This window comes from Telopea speciosissima, unplaced genomic scaffold (genome assembly GCF_018873765.1).
Source record: "Telopea speciosissima isolate NSW1024214 ecotype Mountain lineage unplaced genomic scaffold, Tspe_v1 Tspe_v1.0171, whole genome shotgun sequence".
Classification (NCBI taxonomy): Eukaryota; Viridiplantae; Streptophyta; class Magnoliopsida; order Proteales; family Proteaceae; genus Telopea; species Telopea speciosissima.
The window spans coordinates 51,527-72,651 of NW_025317507.1; the positions used below are offsets into that span (position 1 = coordinate 51,527).

The 21,125-nt window shown below is 37.7% G+C and overlaps 2 long non-coding RNA genes across 2 annotated transcripts in view; both read right to left on the reverse strand.

Moving 5' to 3' along the window:
- The window catches only part of LOC122647805, a 36,582-nt gene extending 21,659 nt beyond the window's left edge, over positions 1-14,923 (reverse strand). Inside the window, exon 1 of the long non-coding RNA XR_006330976.1 lies at positions 14,858-14,923. This is a non-coding gene — a long non-coding RNA (uncharacterized LOC122647805). The remainder of the gene's footprint in view (positions 1-14,857) is intronic.
- Positions 605-13,737, reverse strand: LOC122647808. Its single transcript, XR_006330978.1, has 3 exons — positions 13,620-13,737; positions 12,720-12,887; positions 605-615 (listed from the first exon to the last, which is right to left on the reverse strand). It is a non-coding gene; the product is annotated as an uncharacterized LOC122647808 (long non-coding RNA).
- Positions 14,924-21,125: the final 6,202 nt, after the last annotated feature.

A 21,125-nucleotide genomic window follows, 5' to 3' on the forward strand; every position in this document is an offset into this window, starting at 1 on the left:
TTGATTCATGGTTTGGATCGGTTGTTCAAATAAACTTGTCATAAGAAATGTCTACCTGCAATTATCAGAAGAAAAAAAATTAAAACTATGACCACTGTTGTAAAGTGTGACAGAACAAAGAAGCCTACCAAAACTTTCAAACTGAAAATTTTAAGCTGTCCCTTTCCCCCCACAGTGCACCTTTCTTCTTCCCGGCCATATGCCAATATTTACCTGCTGTTGCAACTAGAAGTAGTGTATACAAATCATCCATAAAAGTAAAGCTAAAATAAGATCTTTTGAAGTTCTGATAGTTTGCAATTGGCAACTCTAATAGTAATAGTATCCATGGTAAAGCATGTTGAAAATTATTTAACTCACATTCCCAATCATAATAATAGTATCCAATACAGGAACAACAGTTTGCACCTTACCTGATTTGAAAATTATCTAATTCACATTGCCAATCATAAGACAGACAGGAAATTCCAATGTAAAACAACGAACCAGCCAAAATTTGAGCCCGCCACATAAGCTTATGCTTGGATTAAAGCTAAATAAAGAAGCACTACCATTCCCAATCTTGCCCCATCATCCATATCAAGATCATTATCCCTGCTACACTCAACTATGCACCTGTTTTTTTTGTTTTCATCTCCTAACATTGAGCTCCAAAAAGCAGTGCTGATCTTAAATCCATAAAAGTTCACCTTCAGCTTGAACGGAATACAGCCATCAAATAATAGTCCCAAAGTTCGTCCTCTGCACCTCCCCAGTTCAAATTCCAATTGAAACCCCATCTCTCTCTCTCTCTCTCTCTCTCTCTCTCTCTCTCTCTCTCTCTCTCTCTCTCTCTCTCTGTGTCTCTCTCTCATGTTGTTTATGACTGATGAACCAATACAGAAAAATGGCTATTAAGTCCAGCAATACACTTTATCTGGGGAAGTCAGTGTTTCTCCCTCCCTCCCTCTCACGTTATTAGTTTATGGCTGAATCAATATAGCAAAATGGGTATTCAATCAAATTATTTCAACTTAAAATACACTTTATCTGGGAAAATCAGTGTTTCTACCACAAAATCATGCAGTAGCTTTCAATTCAGAAGAGCTCAGAAGGAACCTTCCTCAGCCACTTACCTGCAGATGTTTCAAGCTTGCCTCAGCTATCTCATCAGTTAAATTAATCATCCTACATCAAAGGAAAAGGAAACTAAATATATAAGAGGAAAGAGAGCAGCCTGTTTTTTTTGGAAAAAGGATGTCAGAATCACTGTTATGTTTTTATTGTAAACACGAAGTCCTACAGAAAGAGATAATGTGCACACATGAAGGTTCAACCCAGTTACTTGATTCACGATATGATCTACCAGGCTTCAAGCTCTGAAATTTTCACAAGCAATAACTGCTCCCTTGCAGACGCAGCTGTTTCAGCCTGTCAATTGATAAAATATAGAACAATTTGCACTTAACTTGACCTCAAATGAGACATACATAAAGAGAACTATAGCACAGAATTAATATCAGAAAGAAAGAATTGAACAGTTCCATCATGGTTCAGGGCTTATAGAGAGCATTGGAAGATAACAAGTCACATAGAGCTGCTATTGAGACCTAATAGAATAGGCAAACATATGGAATACAATTCTTTTAATAAGAAAAAGAATACTGAGTAAACAAGTGATCGGCTCATGCTTTGAAGTACTAGTGAGTTTATTAAAAAAGAGGAAACAGGCTGATAAGAGCAGTTTTTCTGATAGGAATAACGATGAAAACTTGGATCATAACAAAAATAATTAAAAAATAAAAAATAAAAACCCCTTTAGGCACCCAACAAGTGGCTGCTTTCATTTTGCACACAGGTGTGTTACCTACAAGGAACAACAAAGAGAGTAAGCATAAACAGAAAAAGTAACGTTTACTTCCAAAGATAAATTTGGGGAAGAAGAGTGCTGGGCGGAGACACCGACACACCTCCGCTGCTGCAATGAATGAAACCCTCTGCAATCCACAACCAACCCTCCGCTACTGCAACCTCCCATCCCAATGCACCAGTGCAATATTGACATAAGTCGCCAGCTTCCCAATCTCATATCAGAACAACAATGCTGCCTCAGCGTTGTCACCTGACCCAAGCACGACCTCCGACCATCCTTGTCGCAGAACCCAAGCAGTAACCCTCTTTTCCTTAGGTTCCATCGCAACCTGAATCGAGACATCTCCAACATAATCAAAGTCCCGGTGTACTTTTCCAACGATTAATTTAAAGCAAATTAGGGCATCGATTGGGGAACAGAGAGAGAGAAGCGGGTATGTATTATTCTCTCCCCCCCCCCCCCCACAGGTTTCATCTTCTATTCCTTTCTCTCTCGCCTTCCCTTTCAAGATCAAGATACAAGAAAGGGAAAAAGTTAGACAAAAACGAAGCGATCCTCTGCAAATCAAGAGACTCCTTCCATATAGCAAAATTTGTACAGGACTTAATATTCTAAAAATAATTATGAAAAACTCAAACTAAGAACAAGACTAAGATTTAAAACCCAAAATACAAAGCCAAACAGGAAGATTGAACTCAACATACTAACATTACATTTTCTGCCGCTAAATACAATAATGAAATAAATAAATGAAAACCAAAACTTATCCAGCTTCCATATTTTTCTGTAACCTTCTATCCCATGGAGGTTTAATGCTTTGAGGAAACATTCATTTTGCCCTCAAAAGAAATTGATTCATTCTTATTTTTCCTGCTCCACACAACCTTCTTAAACAAAACAATCACCTAGTGTGCTTTAAAAATAGTACACATGACCAGTTGCTAATGCAAAAAAAGTATGTTTTGTAAGGTCAGCTTGTAAAATAATATTCATTATTCTTTCTCTAAAATTCCTGTGATATTTATGATTACTTCCAAAACAATGGTGTAACCCCAAACCCCCCTTCCCCCCCCCCCCCCCAATAAAAATAAAAAAAGAAAAATCTAGTCAATACAAGAATGGGGGGTAAAATGTTAACCCAATCAACTGCTGAAAACCGTTATCTATATTTCATGTTAGCATTCATTGAGGACACAGAGACAGGGAAAAGTGAACAATATAATCCCAATCAATCAGTCAAAATAAAGGGGGAAGGTTATCATCCTCACCTCATTCAAACGAAAAGAAGGCTGCACAAAGTTTGGATTTGACTTAGAATCTATTCCAAGGATTTTTTATACTTCGATAACGCAAAGAAGAAGTTGTCCTCCTATCGTGGGATGCAAGGCTTTAGGTGCAAGGGGTAACAGTTGTTTTCAAGTAATTCCTTCTCATCCTGCATTTTTAACCAAAGCAAAAGACAAGAAATTTTGTGTATAGAAAATGTAAACATGACTTCATCAAATTATCCAAAGGAATATTTAGAAGAATTAAGTCTTTATAAGGTAGTATGTCATATTCCAGAAAATGCCGAAAGTGGTAATTTCTATACTGAATTCAATCACAGAATCAATGCCAATAGAAAAGACATACAGTGGACACAATATTTAACCTCCCTGAGGTCTAGAATGAAATAAAAGAACATAAATAAAAGTATATGCAAGTAGAAATAAAAGTTAACAGTTAGACAATGAGCACAGCCTACATACAGCATATCAATACATATGGTACAAATGCAGGGGTAAGGGCCAGTAATTGATTTGCTTCCACCAGGGAACGATCCTCCACCAAATATATGATTAAGCATCCCCATCCATTATATTCTTAATGATGGCCATAAACCTATACGGCACAATATGTACCCAAAAGAAATTAATTCTTTGTCTGTCATATCTACAAAAAATAATTGTGTGATCAACAGTACACATTTTATAGGGTCACATTTTTTGTTCATAAAAGAATTGCTGGTTGGTCGAATAGTGAGTCTCATCACAACATGTGCTTGGGCGCAGTAGGCAGAGATTTGCATGTGTATACCTCAGAGTTTTTACACATCATACATGGCACATATTGGTAAAAGAGTTGATGAAGCAACAAAGATTTCCTAAGAACAAAGACGGGTACCACTTTATATTCCTCACAGTTGATACAATAAAGGCCTTCATAAACAGCCCTGTAAATGTCACCATTTGCAAGAACTTCAAGTAAAATTCCATCACAGTATATTCATGGTTTGGATCAATTGCTCGAATAAACTTGTCATAAGAAATGTCTAGCTGCAATTATCAGGAAAAAAATTAAAACTATGTCCACTGTTGTAAAGTTTGATAGAAAAAAGAAGCAAACCAAAACTTTCAAACCCTAAAAACTTCAACCTGTCCCTTTCCCGCACTTTGCTCCTTTCTTCTTCCCGGGCATCAGCCAACATTTGGCTGCTGTTGCAACTGGAAGTGGTGTACAAAAATCATCCATAAAAGTAAAGCCAAAATAAGCTCTTTTGAAGTTCTGAAAGTTTGCATTTGGTAGCTCTAATAATAATAGTATCCATGGCAAAGCATGTTGAAAATTATCTAATTCACATTCCCAATCATAATAATAGTATCCAACACAGGAACAACAGTTTGCACCTAACCTGAGTTGAGAATTATCTAATTCACATTGCCAATCAAAAGAAAGACAGCAAACTCCAATGTAAAACGTTGAACCAGCCAAAATTTGAGCCTGCAAGGTAAGCCTAAGCTTGGATTTAAGCTAAGAAAAGAAGCACTATCATTCCCAATCTTGCCCAATCATCAAATTTTTCTCCTCTCAGGTTCCCTGCCCGGTCAAGTTCGTAGGTTCCTCTCGTAGGGAGGGCGAAAATGATGACCTCACCCCACCCGGGCAGTGTGTTCGGGCAGGGGGTGAGGTCGTCATTTCCGGCCCCCTATGAAAGGAACCTACAAATCTGACCGGGCAGGGAACCTGAGAGGAGTTAGATTCCAATCATCCATCTCAAGATCATTATCCCTGCAACACTCAACTATGCACATGTTTTTTTTTTTCAACTACTAACATTGAGCTGCAGAAAACAGTGCTGATCGTAAATCCATAAAAGTTTACGTTCAGCTCTCTCTCTCTCTCTCTCTCCCTCTCTCATGTTGTTTATGACTGATGAACCAACACAGAAAAATGGCTATTAAGTCCAGCAATACACTTTATCTGGGGAAGTCAGTGTTTCTCCCTCCCTCCCTCTCACGTTATTTGTTTATGACTGAATCAATGTAGCAAATGGGAATTCAATCAAATTATTTCAACTTAAAATACACTTTATCTGGGAAAGTCAGTGTTTCTATCACAAAATCAAGCGGTAGCTTTCAATTCATAAGAGCTCAGAAGGAACCTTCCTCTACCACTTACCTGCAGATGTTTCAACCTTGCCTCAGCTATCTCATCAGTTAAATTAATCATCCTACATCAAAGGAAAAGGAAACTAAATATATAAGAGGAAAGAGATATTCCTTTTTTTTTGGTAAAAGGATGTCAGAATCACTTTTAAGTCTTGTTTGTAATTCAGATTCTCGGTCCATTTGGCAAGCAAACAAGAAGTCCTACAAAAAGAGATAATGTGCACATATGAAGGCTCAACCTAGTTACTTGATGCACATTATGATCTACCTGGCTTCAAGTTCTGAAAATTTCATAAGCAATAACTGCTCCCTTTCAGACGCAGCAGTTTCAACCTATCAATTGATAAAATATAGAACAATTTGCACTTAACTTGCCCTCAAATGAGACATACATAAAGAGAACTATAGCACAGAATTAATATCAGAAAGAAAGAATTGAACAGCTCCATCATGCTTCAGAGCTTATAGAGAGCATTGGAAAATAAAAATTCACATAGAGCTGCTATTGAGACCTAATAGAATAGGCAAACATATGGCATACAATTATTTTCATAAGAAAAAGAATACTGAGTAAACCAGTGGTCGGCTGTTGCTTTAAAGTACTAGTGAGTTTATTAAAGAAGAGGAAACAGGCTGATAAGAGCAGTTTTTCTGATAGGAATACCGATGAAAACTTGGATCATAACAAAAATAATAATAATAAAAAACCATCCTTGCCTAGGGAGTCCACCGAATCAATAGTGGAAGTAGGGAAACCGAAGAATGACGCACTTGATGCAGCAGTCTACCCCTCTGGTTCCTCGAAAATTTCACATATTGTCAAGGAATCTCTTACCCATGACCTCCAGCCTAAAACATTGCTAGAATTAACCTAGCTTACCACATGAATAGAATTAAGCTTCTTCATTATTCTAGCTAAATAGATGTCAATCATTGTTATATGGACACAGCTCCAGCCTTATTTTGGTCATGAGATGCCATGCATCGAGAAGGAAATAAAAAGAATACCAAAAAATTAAAAACAAATAAGAAAATAGAGATGAGTTAGAGTTACAGTGAAGGAGTGAATAAAATGAATTTGGCGGTGGCTAGAGATGCAGGTCCGACTAAAGTAGAGAACCTCAACGATAAAAACCTCAGCGTTTCGACGATGCTGATGATGCCTTCTCCATCTGAAAATTTTTTGCAGTGCAGGGCTGCAAGTGGAAGCATTGATTGTTTAAATAAGGTGAAGTACACCAGGTGGAGGCGGACCCTTACGGTTGGGCTTGGGCCTGTTAAAAATTCAACAAAAAAACCTGGTTGTTAGAACAACCTGATGGGTGGACTGGAGTCGATCCTATCCATAGGCAATTTGCACAAAGTGTCTAAAATGCTTAGTTAAACTAGAAACAACGTCGACCTAACAAGTCCTACCTTCGCTCTAAAGCACCACTCTTCAGTATCTCTTTGATTTCCTCTTTACAAGGTGGTTCTGCAACGCCTAGAAGAGATTTCGAAACCCCTTTAGGCACCCAATAAGTGGCAGCTATCATTTTGCACACAGGTGTGTTACCTACAAGGAACAAGAAAGAGAGTAAGCCTAAGAAAAATCAATGATTATTTCCAAAGACAAATTTGGGGAAAAAGAGTTCTGGGCGGAGAGACCAGTACTCGTTGAAGGCTCTGCAACACACCTCCGCTGCTGCAATGAATGAAACCCTCTGCAACCCACAACCCACCCTCCGCTACTGCAACCTCCCATCCAACTGCGCCCCTGCAATATCGACATAAGTCGCCAACATCCCAATCTCATATCAGAACAACAATGCTACCACAGCATCATCGCCTGGCCCAAGCACGACCTCCAACCATCCCTGCCGCAGAACCCAAGCAGTAACTATCCTTGCCTTTTGTTCCATCGCAACCTGAATCGAGACATCTCCAACACAATCAAAGTTTCGGTGTACTTTTCCAACGATTAATTTAAAGCAAATTAGGGCATCGATTGGGGAACAGAGAGAGAGAAGCGGGTATGTATCATTCTCCCCCCACACACACACACTTTCATCTTCTTCCCCTTTCTCTCTCGCCTTCCCTTTTAAGATCAAGATACAAGAAAGGGAAAAAGTTAGACAAAAACGAAGAGATCATCTAGAAATCGAGAAACTCCTTCCATATAGCAGAATTTGTACAGGACTAAACTTAATTTTCTAAAAATAATTATGAAAAACTCAAACAAAGAACAAGACTAAGATTTAAAACCCAAAATACAAAGCCAAACAGGAAGATTGAGCCCAACATACTAAAATTACATTTTCTGCCACTAAATACAATAATGATAAAAAAAATTAAATAAATGAAAACCTAAACTTATCCAACTTCCATATTTTTCTGTAACCTTCTATTCCAAGGAGGTTTAATGCTCTGAGGAAACATTCATTTTGGCCTCAAAAGAAATTGATTCATTCTTATTTTTCCTGCTCCACACAACCTTCTTAAACAAAACAATCACCAAGTATGCTTTAAAAATAGCACACATGACTGGTTGCTAATGCAAAAAAAGTATGTCTTGTAAGGTCAGCTTGTAAAATAATATTCATTATTCTTTTTCTAAGATTCCTGTGATATTTATGATTACTTCCAAAACAATGGTGTACCCCTAGACCCCCGCCCCTCCCCCCCCCCCCCAATAAAGAAAAGAATAATCTAGTCAATACAGGAATGGGGGGAAAAATCCTATCCCAACCAACTGCTGGAAACCGTTATCTATATTTCATGTTAGCGTTCATTGAGGACACAGAGACAGGGAAAAGTGAACAATATAATCCCAATCAATCAGTCAAAATAAAGGGGGAAGGTTATCATCCTCACCTCATTCAAACGAAAAGAAGGCTGCACAAAGTTTGGATTTTGACTTAGAATCTCTTCCAAGGATTTTTTTATACTTCGATAAGGCAAAGAAGAAGTTGTCCTCCTATCGTGGGATGCCAGGCTTTAGGAGCATGGGGTAATAGTTGTTTTCAAGTAATTCCTTCTCATCCTGCATTTTTAACCAAAGCAAAAGACAGGAAATTTTGTGTATAAAAAAAGTAAACATGACTTCATCAAATTCTCCAAGGGAATATTTAGAAGAATTAAGTCTTTATAAGGTAGTATATCATATTCCAGAAAATGCCGAAAGTGGTAATTCTCTACACAGAATCAATGCCAATAGAAAAGACATACAGTGGACACAATATTCAACCTCCCTGAGGTCTAGAATGAAAAAAAAGAACATAAATAACAGTATATGCAAATAGAAATAATAGTTAACAGTTAGACAATGAGGGCTGTATGTGGACAGCCTACATACAGCATATCAATACATATGGTACAAATGCAGGGGAAAGGGCCAATAATTGATTGGCTTCCACCAGGGAACGATCCTCCACCAAATATATGATTATAGCATCCCCATCCATTATATTCTTAACGATGGCCATAAACCTATACGGCACAATATGTACTCAAAAGAAATCAATTCTATGTCTGTCATATCTACAAAAAATAATTGTGTGATCAACATTACACATTTTATAGGGTCACATTTTTTGTTCATAAAAGAATTGCTGGTTGGTCGAATGGTGAGGCTCATCTCTACATGTGCTTGGGCGTAGTAGGCAGAGCCTCTGCATGTGTATACCTAAGAGTTTTTACACTTCATACATGGCATATTAGTAAAAGAGTTGATAAAGCAACAAAGATTTTGTAAGATCAAAGAGGGGTACCACCTTATACTCCTCACAGTTGATATAATAAAGGCCTTCATAATCAGCCTGGTAAATGTCACCATTTGCAAGAACTCTCAAGTAAAAGTCCTTCACAATTGATTCATGGTTTGGATCAGTTGTTCAAATAAACTTGTCATAAGAAATTTCTAGCTGCAATTATCAGAAGAAAAAAAATTAAAACTATGACCACTGCTGTAAAGTGTGATAAAAAAAAGAATCAAACCAAAACTTTCAAAAAAAATTTACGCTGTCCCTTTCCCCCCACTGTGCCCCTTTCTTCTTCCCAGCCATATACCAATATTTAACTGTTGTCGCAACTGGAAGTGGTGTATACAAATCATCCATAAAAGTAAAGCCAAAATAAGCTCTTTTGAAGTTCTAAAAGTTTGCAATTGGTAACTCTAATAATAATAGTATCCATGATAAAGCATGTTGAAAATTATTTAATTCACATTCCCAATCATCATAATAGTATCCAACACAGGAACAACAGTTTGCACCCAACCTGATTTGAGAATTATCAGATTCACATTGCCAATCATAAGACAGACAGGAAACTCCAATGTAAATCGTTGAACCAGCCCAAATTTGAGCCTGCAGGGTAAGCTTAAGCTTGGATTTAAGCTAAATAAAGAAGCACTATCATTCCCAATCTTGCCCAATCATCCACATCAAGATCATTATCCTTGCTACACTCAACTATGCACATTTTTTATTTTTTTTCATCTCCTAACATTGAGCTCCGAAAAGCAGTGCTGATCTTAAATCCCTAAAAGTTCACCTTCAGCTTGAAAGGATTACAGCCATCAAATAATACTCCCAAAGTTCCTCCTCTGCACCTCCCCAGTTCAAATTCCAATCGAAACAGCATCACTTCTCTCTCTCTCTCTCTCTCTCTCTCTCTCTCTCTCTCTCTCTCTCTCTCTCCCTCTCTCTCTAATGGGGGAGGGGAAAGGAAGAAAGAGAAGATAGGTAGGAAAATCAGAATTGCAGGGGGAAAAAGAGAAGCAGTAGGAGAAAAAGAAGAAGAATTGCAGGGGGGAAGGAGGGTGCACACGCACACAGCCAGAAACTCAATTCATTCTTTTGGTTATTCAATTCTGTTCTCATTTCTCTCAAAATACATTCTTTTAAAAACTCAAAATCAAAAAAAGAAGAAGATAATAACTCCCTAACAACTACTTCTACAGCAATAACTGCCCCCTAATAACTAGTTCTACAGTAATAACTGCCAAATAACTCTAAAAATAAAAGATAAAACAAAAATAAACTAAATGCAGGGCTGGTAGGGCTTGGGCTTGGGCCTGAGATGGTATCTCTTGGAGTATCCAATTGGGCCTGGGCTATGGCTAGTAGGAGCAGCACCCAAATGTCCTGCATCACTCTCTCTCATGTTGTTTATCACTGATGAACCAATACAGAAAAATGGCTATTAAGTCCAGCAATACACTTTATCTGGGGAAGTCAGTGTTTCTCCCTCCCTCGCCCTCACGTTATTTGTTTATGACTGAATCAATATAGCAAAATGGGTATTCAATCAAATTATTTCAACTTAAAATACACTTTATTTGGGAAAGGCAGTGTTTCTATCACAAAATCATGCGGTAGCTTTCAATTCAGAAGAGCTCAGAAGGAACCTTCCTCAGCCACTTACCTGCAGATGTTTCAAGCTTGCCTCAGCTATCTCATCAGTTAAATTAATCATCCTACATCAAAGGAAAAGGAAAGTAAATACATAAGAGGAAAGAGAGCTTCCTTTTTGTTTTTTTGGTAAAAGGATGTCAAAATCACTTTTATGTCTTGTTTGTAATTCAGATTCTTGGTCCATTTGGCAAGCAAACACCAAGTCCTACAGAAAGAGATAATGTGCACATAAGAAGGTTCAACCCAGTTACTTGATTCACAATATGATCCACCTGGTTTCAAGCTCTGAAATTTTCACAAGCAATAACTGCTCCCTTTCCGACGCAGCGGTTTCAACCTGTCAGTTGATAAATATAGAACAATTTGCACTTAACTTCCCCTTAAATGAGACATACATAAAGAGAACTATAGCACAGAATTAATATCAGAAAGAAAGAATTGAACAGTTCCATCATGCTTCAAAGCTTATAGAGAGCATTGGAAAATAACAATTCTCATAGAGCTGCTATTGAGACCTAATAGAATAGGCAAACATATGGCATACAGTTCTTTTAATAAGAAAAAGAATACTGAGTAAACCAGTAATCGGCTGTTGCTTTAAAGTACTAGTGAGTTTATTAAAGAAGAGGAAACAGGCTGATAAGAGCAGTTTTTCTGATAGGAATAACGATGAAATCTTGGATCATAACAAAAATAATAATAAAAAAAACCCCTTTAGGCACCCAACGAGTGGCTGCTATCATTTTGCACACAGGTGTGTTATCTGCAAGGAACAACAAAGAGAGTAAGCCTAAACAGAATAAGCAACGATTACTTCCAAAGATAAATTTGGGGAAGAAGAGTGCTGGATGGAGATACCGGTGCTCGTTGAAGGCTCTGCGACACACCTCCGCTGCTGCAATGAATGAAACCCTCTGCAACCCACAACCCACCCTCCGCTACTGCAACCTCCCATCCAACTGCACCCCTGCAAAATTGACATAAGTCGCCAGCTTCTCAATCTCATATCAGAAAAACAATGCTGCCACAGCGTCATTGCTTGACCCAAGCACGACCTCCAACCATCCCTGTCGCAGAACCCAAGCAGTAACCCTCTTTTCCTTGGGTTCCATCGCAACCTGAATCGAGACATCGCCAACACAATCAAAGTCCCTGTGTACTTTTCCAACGATTAATTTAAACCAAATTAGGGCATCGATTGGGGAACAGAGAGAGAGAAGCGGGTATGTATCATTCTCCCCCCCCCCTACACGTTTCATCTTCTACTCCTTTCTCACTCGCCTTCCCTTTCAAGATCAAGATACAAGAAAGGGAAAAAGTTAGACAAAAACGAAGCGATCATTTGCAAATCGAGAGACTCTTTCCATATAGCAGAATTTGTACAGGACTCAACTTTCTAAAAATAATTATGAAAAACTCAGACTAAGAACAAGACTAAGATTTAAAACCCAAAATACAAAGCCAAACAGGAAGATTGAGCCCAACATACTAAAATTACATTTTCTGCCGCTAAATACAATAATGATAAAATAAATAAATAAATGAAAACCTAAACTTATCGACCTTCCATATTTTTCTGTAACCTTCTATCCCATGGAGGTTTCATGCTCTGAGGAAACATTCATTTTGGCCTCAAAAGAAATTGATTCATTCTTATTTTTCCTGCTCCACACAACCTTCTTAAACAAAACAATCACCTAGCATGCTTTAAAAATAGTACAGATGACTGGTTGCTAATGCAAAAAAATAGGTCTTGTAAGGTCAGCTAGTAAAATAATATTCATTATTCTTTATCTAAGATTCCTGTGATATTTATGATTACTTACTAAATAATGGTGTACCCCCAAACCCCCGCTTCCCCCACCCCCCAACAAAAAAAAGAATAATCTAGTCAATAAAGGAATGGGGGAAAAATGTTAACCCAATCAACTGCTGAAAACCGTTATTTATATTTCATGTTGGGGAGACATAGAGACAGGGAAAAGTGAACAATATAATCCCAATCAATCAGTCAAAACAAAGAGGGAAGGTTATCATCCTCACCTCATTTAAACGAAAAGAAGGCTGCACAAAGATTGGATTTTGACTGAGAATCTCTTCCAATGATTTTTTATACTTCAATAAGGCAAAGAAGAAGTTGTCCTCCTTTCGTGGGATGCATGGCTTTAGGTGCAAGGGTTAACAGTTGTTTTCAAGTAATTCCTTCTCATCCTGCATTTTTAACCAAAGCGAAAGACAGGAAATTCTATGTTAGAAAATGTAAACATGACTTCATCAAATTATCCAAGGGAATATTTAGAAGAATTAAGTCTTTATAAGGTAGTAGTCATATTCAAGAAAATGCCGAAAGTGGTTACTCTCTATACTGAATTCAATCACAGAATCAATGCAATAGAAAAGACATACAGTGGATACAATATTCAACCTCTCTGAGGTCTAGAATGAAATAAAAGAACATAAATAACAGTATATGCAAATAAAAATAATAGTTAACAGTTAGACAAAGAGGACAGCCCACATACAGCATATCAATACATATGCTACAAATGCAGGGGAATGTGCCAATAATTGATTGGCTTCTACCAGGGAACGATCCTCCACCAAATATATGATTATAGCATCCCCATCCATTATATTCTTAATGATGGCCATAAACCTATACGGCACAATATGTACTCGAAAGAAATCAATTCTATGTCTGTCATAGCTACAAAAAAATAATTGTGTGATCAACATTACACATTTCATAGGGTCACATTTTTGTTCGTAAAAGAATTGCTGGTTGGTCGAATGGTGAGTCTGATCTTTACATGTGCTTGGGTGCAATTGGCAGAGCCTCTGCATGTGTATACCTAGGAGTTTTTTACACTTCATACATGGCACATATTGATAAAAGAGTTGATCAAGCAACAAAGATTTCCTAAGATCAAAGACAGGTACCACCTTATACTCCTCACAGTTGATACAATAAAGGCCTTCATAATCAGCCCGGTAAATGTCACCATTTGCAAGAACTCTCAAGTAAAATTCCATCACAATTGATTCATGGTTTGGATCGATTGCTCGAATAAACTTGTCAGAAGAAATGTCTAGCTGCAATTATCAGGAAAAAAAATTAAAACTATGACCACTGTTTTAAGGTGTGATAGAAAAAAGAAGTCAACCAAAACTGAAAACTGAAAACTTTAACCTGTCCCTTTCCCGCACTGTGCTCCTTTCTTCTTCCCGGCCATCTGCCAACATTTAGCTGCTGTTGCAACTGGAAGTGGTGTATAAAAATCATCCATAAAAGTAAAGCCAAAATAAGCTCTTTTGAAGTTCTGAAAGTTTGCATTTGGTAACTCTAATAATAATAGTATCCATGGAAAAGCATATTGATAATTACCTAATTCACATTCCCAATCATAATAATAGTATCCAACACAGGAACAACAGTTTGCACCTAACCTGAGTTGAGAATTATCTGATTCACATTGCCAATCATAAGACAGACAGGAAACTCCAATGTAAAACGTTGAACCAGGCCAAATTTGAGCCTGCCAGGTAAGCTCAAGCTTGGATTCAAGCTAAATAAAGAAGCACTATCATTCCCAATCTTGCCCAATCTTCCATCTCATAATTGTTATCCCTGGTACACTCAACTATGCACATGTTTTTTTTTTTTCATCTCCTAACTTTGAGCTGCGAAAATCAGTGCTGATCATAAATCCATAAAAGTTCATCTCTCTCTCTCTCTCTCTCTCTCTCTCTCTCTCTCATGTTGTTTATGACTGATGGACCAACACAGAAAAATGGCTATTAAGTCCAGCAATACAATTTATCTGGGGAAATCAGTGTTTCTCTCCCCCCCCTCCCTCTCACATTATTTGTTTACGAATGAATCAATTTAGTTCAGAAGGAACCTTCCTCTGCCACTTACCTGCATATGTTTCAACCTTACCTTAGCTATCTCATCAGTTAAATTAATCATCCTACATCAAAAGAAAAGGAAAGTATATATAAGAGGAAAGAGAGATTTCTTTTTTTTTTTTTTGGTAAAAGGATTTCAGAATAACTTTTATGTCATGTTTGTAATTCAGATTCTTGGTCCATTTGACAAAGCAAACACGAAGTCCTACAGAAAGAGATAATGTGCACATATGAAAGTTCAACCCAGTTACTTGATTCACAATATGATCTACCTGGCTTCAAGCTCTGAAATTTTCATAAGCAATAACTGCTCCCTTTCAGATGCAGCTATTTCAACCTATCAACTGATAAAATATAGAACAATGTGCACTCAACTTGCCCTCAAATGAGACATACATAAAGAGAACTATAGCACAGAATTAATATCAGAAAGAAAAAATTGAACAGTTCCATCATGCTTCAGAGCTTATACAGAGCATTGGAAAATAACATTTCGCATAGAGCTGCTATTCAGACCTAATAGAATAGGCAAACATATGGCATACAATTCTTTTAATAAGAAAATAATACTGAGTAAACCAGTGATCGGCTGTTGCTTTAAAGTACTAGTGAGTTTATTAAAGAAGAGGAAACAGGCCGATAAGAGCAGTTTTTCTTATAGGAATAACGATGAAAACTTGGATCATAACAAAAATAATAATAAAAAAAAACCCCTTTAGGCACCCAACAAGTGGCTGCTATCACTTTGCACACAGGTGTGTTACCTACAAGGAACAACAAAGAGAGTACGCCTAAACAGAAAAAGCAACGATTACTTCCAAAGATAAATTTGGGGAAGAAGAGTGCTGGGCGGAGACACCGGTGCTCGTTGAAGGATCTGCGACACACCTCTGCTGCTGCAGTGAATGAAGCCCTCTGCAACCCACAACCCACCCTCTGCTACAGCAACCTCCCATCCCACTGCACCCCTACAATATTGACAAAAGTCGCCAGCTTCCCAATCTCATATCAGAACAACAATGCTGCCACAGCGTCATCGCCTGACCCAAGCACGACCTCCGACCATCCCTGTCGCAGAACCCAAGCAGTAACCCTCTTTTCCTTGGGTTCCATCGCAACCTGAATCGAGACATCTCCAACTCAATCAAAGTCCCGGTGTACTTTTCCAACGATTAATTTAAAGCAAATTAGGGCATCGATTGGGGAACAGAGAGAGAGAAATGGGTATGTATCATTGTTCCCCCCCCCCACACGTTTCATCTTCTACTCCTTTCTCTCTCGCCTTCCCTTTCAAGATCAAGATACAAGAAAGGGAAAAAGTTAGACAAAAACGAAGCGATCATCTGCAAATCGAGAGACTCCTTCCATATAGCAGAATTTGTACAGGACTTAACTTAATTTTCTAAAAATAATTATGAATAACTCAGACTAAGAACAAGACTAAGATTTAAAACCCAAAATACAAAGCCAAACAGGAAGATTGAGCCCAACATACTAAAATTACATTTTCTGCCGCTAATAACAATAATGATAAAATAAATAAATAAATGAAAACCTAAACTTTTCCACCTTCCATATTTTTCTGTAACCTACTATCCCATGGAGGTTTCATGCTCTGAGGAACCATTCATTTTGGCCTCAAAAGAAATTGATTCATTCTTATTTTTCCTGCTCCACACAACCTTCTTAAACAAAACAATCACCTAGTATGCTTTAAAAATAGTACAGATGACTGGTTGCTAATGCAAAAAAGTATGTCTTGTAAGGTCAACTAGTAAAAAAATATTCATTATTCTTTATCTAAGATTCCAGTGATATTTATGATTACTTCCAAAACAATGGTGTACCCCCAAACCCCCCCCCCCCTTCCCCCACCCCCCAACAAAAAAAAGAATAATCTAGTTAATAAAGGAATGGGGGGAAAAATGTTAACCCAATCAACTGCTAAAAACCGTTATCTATATTTCATGTTAGGGAGGACACAGAGACAGGGAAAAGTAAACAATATAATCTCAATCAATCAGTCAAAACAAAGGGGGAAGGTTATCATCCTCACCTCATTCAAACGAAAAGAAGGCTGCAAGGGGAGGACACAGAGACAGGGAAAAGTAAACAATATAATCCTAATCAATCAGTCAAACCAAAGGGGGAAGGTTATCATCCTCACCTCATTCAAACGAAAAGAAGGCTGCACAAAATTTGGATTTTGACTTAGAATCTCTTCCAAGGAATTCTGATACTTCGATAAGGCAAAGAAGTTGTTATCCTCCTTTAGTGGGATGCAAGGCTTTAGGTGCAAGGGTTAACAGTTGTTTTCAAGTAATTCCTTTTCATCCTGCATTTTTAACCAAAGCAAAAAAGACAGGAAATTTTATGTTAGAAAATGTAAACATGACTTCATCAAATTATCAAAGGGAATATTTAGAAGAAATAAGTCTTTATAAGGTAGTATGCCATATTCCAGAAAATGCCGAAAGTGGTTATTCTCTAAACTGAATTCAATCACAGAATCAATGCCAACAGAAAAGACATACAGTGGACACAATATTCAACCACCCTGAGGTCTAGAATGAAATAAAGGAACATAAATAACAGTATATGCAAATAGAAATAATAGTTAACAGTTAGACAATGAGGACAGCCCACATACAACATATCAATACATAAGGTACAAATGCAGGGGAAAGGGCCAATAATTGATTGGCTTCCACCAGGGAACGATCCTCCACCAAATATATGATTATAGCATCCCCATCCATTGTATTTTTAATGATGGCCATAAACCTATATGGTACAATATGTACTCGAAAGAAATCAATTCTATGTCTGTCATATCTACAAAAAAATAATTGTGTGACCAACATTACACATTTCATAGGGTCAAATTTTTTGTTCGTAAAAGAATTGCTGGTTGGTCAAATGTTGAGTCTCATCTCTACATGTGCTTGGGCGCAGTTGGCAGAGCCTCTGCATGTGTATACCTAGGAGTTTTTACACTTCATACATGGCACATGTTGGTAAAAGAGTTGATAAAGCAACAAAGATTTCCTAAGATCAAAGACTGGCACCATCTTATACTCCTCACAGTTTATACAATAAAGGCCTTCATAATCAGCCCGGTAAATGTCACCATTTGCAAGAACTCTCAAGTAAAATTCCTTCACAATTGATTCATGGTTTGGATCAGTTGTTCAAATAAACTTGTCATAAGAAATGTCTAGCAATTATTAGAAAAAAATATATTAAAATTATAACCTGTTGTAAAGTGTGATAGAAAAAAGAAGCCAACCAAAACTTTCGAACTGAAAATTCTAACCTGTCCCTTTCCCGCACTGTGCTCCTTTCTTCTTCCCGGCCGTATGCCAACATTTACCTGCTGTTGCAACTGGAAGTGGTGTATAAAAATCATCCATAAAAGTAAAGCCAAAACAAGCTCTTTTGAAGTTCTGAAAGTTTGCATTTGGTAACTCTAACAATAATAGTATCCATGGTAAAACAAGTTGAAAATTATCTAATTCACATTCCCAATCATAATAATAGTATCCAACACAGGAACAACAGTTTGCACCTAACTTGAGTTGAGAATTTTCTAATTCACATTGCCAATCATAAGACAGACAGGAAACTCCAATGTAAAAAGTTGAACCAGCCCAAATTTGAGCCTGCCAGGTAAGCTTAAGCTTGGATTTAAGCTAAATAAATAATCACAATCACTCCCAATCTTGCCCAATCATCCATCTCAAGATCATTATCCCTGCTACACTCAACTATGCACATGGTTTTTTTTTTTCATCTCCTAACATTGAGCTCCGAAAAGCAGTGCTGATCATAAATCCATAAAAGTTCACCTTCAGCTTGAATGGAATACAGCCATCAAATAATACTCCCAAAATTCCTGCTCTGCACCTGCCCAGTTCAAATTCCAATTGTTTATGACTGATGAACCAATACAGAAAAATGGCTATTAAGTCCAGCAATACACTTTATCTGGGGAAGTCAGTGTTTCTCCCTCCCTCCCTCTCACGTTATTTGTTTATAACTGAATCAATATAGCAAAATGGGTATTCAATCAAATTATTTCAACTTAAAATACACTTTATCCAGGAAAGTCAGTGTTTCTATCACAAAATCATAAGGTAGCTTTCAATTCAGAAGAGCTCAGAAGGAACCTTCCTCAGCCACTTACCTGCAGATGTTTCAACCTTGCCTCAGCTATCTCATCAGTTAAATTATTCATCCTACATCAAAGGAAAAGAAAACTAAATATATAAGAGGAAAGAGAGATTTCTTTTTTTTTTTTTGTAAAAGGATGTCAAAATCACTTTTTTGTCTCGTTTGTAATTCAGATTCTTGGTCCATTTGGCCAAGCAAACATGAAGTCCTACAGAAAGAGATAATGTGCACATATGAAGGTTCAACCCAATTACTTGATTCACAATATGATCTACCTGGCGTCATGCTCTGAAATTTTCACAAGCAATAACTGCTCCCTTTCAGACGCAGCTGTTTCAACCTATCAATTGATAAAATATAGAACAATTTGCACTTCACTTGCCCTCAAATGAGATATCATAAAGAGAACTATAGCATAGAATTAATATCAAAAAGAAAAAATTGAACAGTTCCATCATGCTTAAGAGCTTATAGAGAGCATTGGAAAATAACATTTCACATAGAGTGCTATTGAGACCTAATAGAATAGGCAAACATATGGCATACAATTCTTTTCATAAGAAAAAGAATACTAAGTAAACCAGTGATCGGCTGTTGCTTTAAAGTACTAGTGAGTTTATTAAAGAAGAGGAAACAGGCTGGCAAGAGCAGTTTTTCTGATAGGAATAACAATGAAAACTCGGATCATAACAAAAATAATAAAAAAAAAAAACCATTCTTGCCTAGGGAGTCCATCGAATCATTAGTGGAAGTTGGGAAACCCAAGAATGATGCACTTGATGCAGCCGTCCACCACCCCTGGTTTCTCTAAAATGTCACATATTGTCTAGGAATCTCTTACCCATGACCTCCAGCCTAAAACATTGTTAGAATCAACCTAGCTTACCACATGAATAGAATTAAGCTTCTTCATCATTCTAGCTAAATAGATGTCAATCATTGTTATATGGACACAGCTCCAGCCTTATTTTGGTCATGAGATGCCAAGCGTCGAGAAGGAAATAAAAAGAATACCAAAAAATTAAAAACAAATATGAACAGAGTGATGAGTTCGAGTTACAATGAAGCAGTGAATGAAATGAAAATGTCGATGGCTAGAGATGCTGGTCCGACTGAAGTTAAGAACCTCAACGAGAAAACCACAGCGTTTCGACGACGATGATGGCTTCACTGTCTGAAACTTTTTTGCAGTGCAGGGCTGCAGGTGGAAGCTTTAATTGCTTTAAGACTGTTTTAAAAATAAATAAAAAAACTGGTTGTTTGAACAACCTGATGGGTGGACTGGAGTCGATCCTATCCTTTAGCAATTTTGCACGAATTTTATAAAATGCTTAGTTAAACTAGAAACAACGTCGAGTTAACAAGTCCTACCTTCTCTCTAAAGCACCACTCTTCAGTATCCCTTCGATTTCCTCTTTACAAGGTGGTTGTGCTACGACTGGAAGAGACTTTGAAACCCCTTTAGGCACCCAACAAGTGGCTGCTATCAGTTTGCACACAGGTATGTTACCTACAAGGAAGAAACAAAGAGGGTAAGTCTAAACAGAAAAAGCAACCATTACTTCCAAAGATAAATTTGGTGAAACAGAGTACTGGACGGAGACACCGGTGCCCGTTAAAGGCTCTGCAACACTCCTCCGCTGCTGCAATGAATGAAACTCTCTGCAACCCACCCTCCGCTACTGCAGCCTCCCGTCCCGCTGCACCCCTGAAATATCGACATAAGTCGCCGGCTTCCCAATCTCATATCAGAACAACAATGAGATTGGGACGACCCAAGCACGACCTCCGACCATCCTGTTGCAGTAACCCTCTTTTCCTTGGTTTGCATCGCAACCTGAATCCAGACATCTCCAACACAATCAAAGTCCCTGTGTACTTTTCCAACGTTTAATTTAAAGCAAATTAGGGCGTCGATTGGGGAAGACAAAGAGAGAAGCGGGTGTTTATCATTCTCCTCCCAACTTTTCATCTTCTACTCCTTTCTCTTTCGCCTTCCCTTTCAAGATCAATATCAAGGTTCGAGAGGGAAAAAGTTAAACAAAAAAAGAAACGATCCTCTGAAAATAGAAACACTCCTTCCATATAGCAGAATTTATACAGGCGGGGAGTGCTTACCGGTGAGAGTGTGAGAGAGCGAAAGAAAGAGAGGGAAAATAGAAAGTATGGTTGATTTGAACAGAGGGAACGAAATAAAGTTACCAAATAAATGAGGGAACGAAATAACGGTCGAGAGGAGGTGGCGTCAAAGATACGCTCCAGCTATAGATCGTACTACTTGCTGTGCATGCGTGTCAGTTAGAGTAAAGCTGGATCAGATCAAAGATACGCGCCAGCTGTCTGACTCTTTTGGTTTCTAATCTTGGT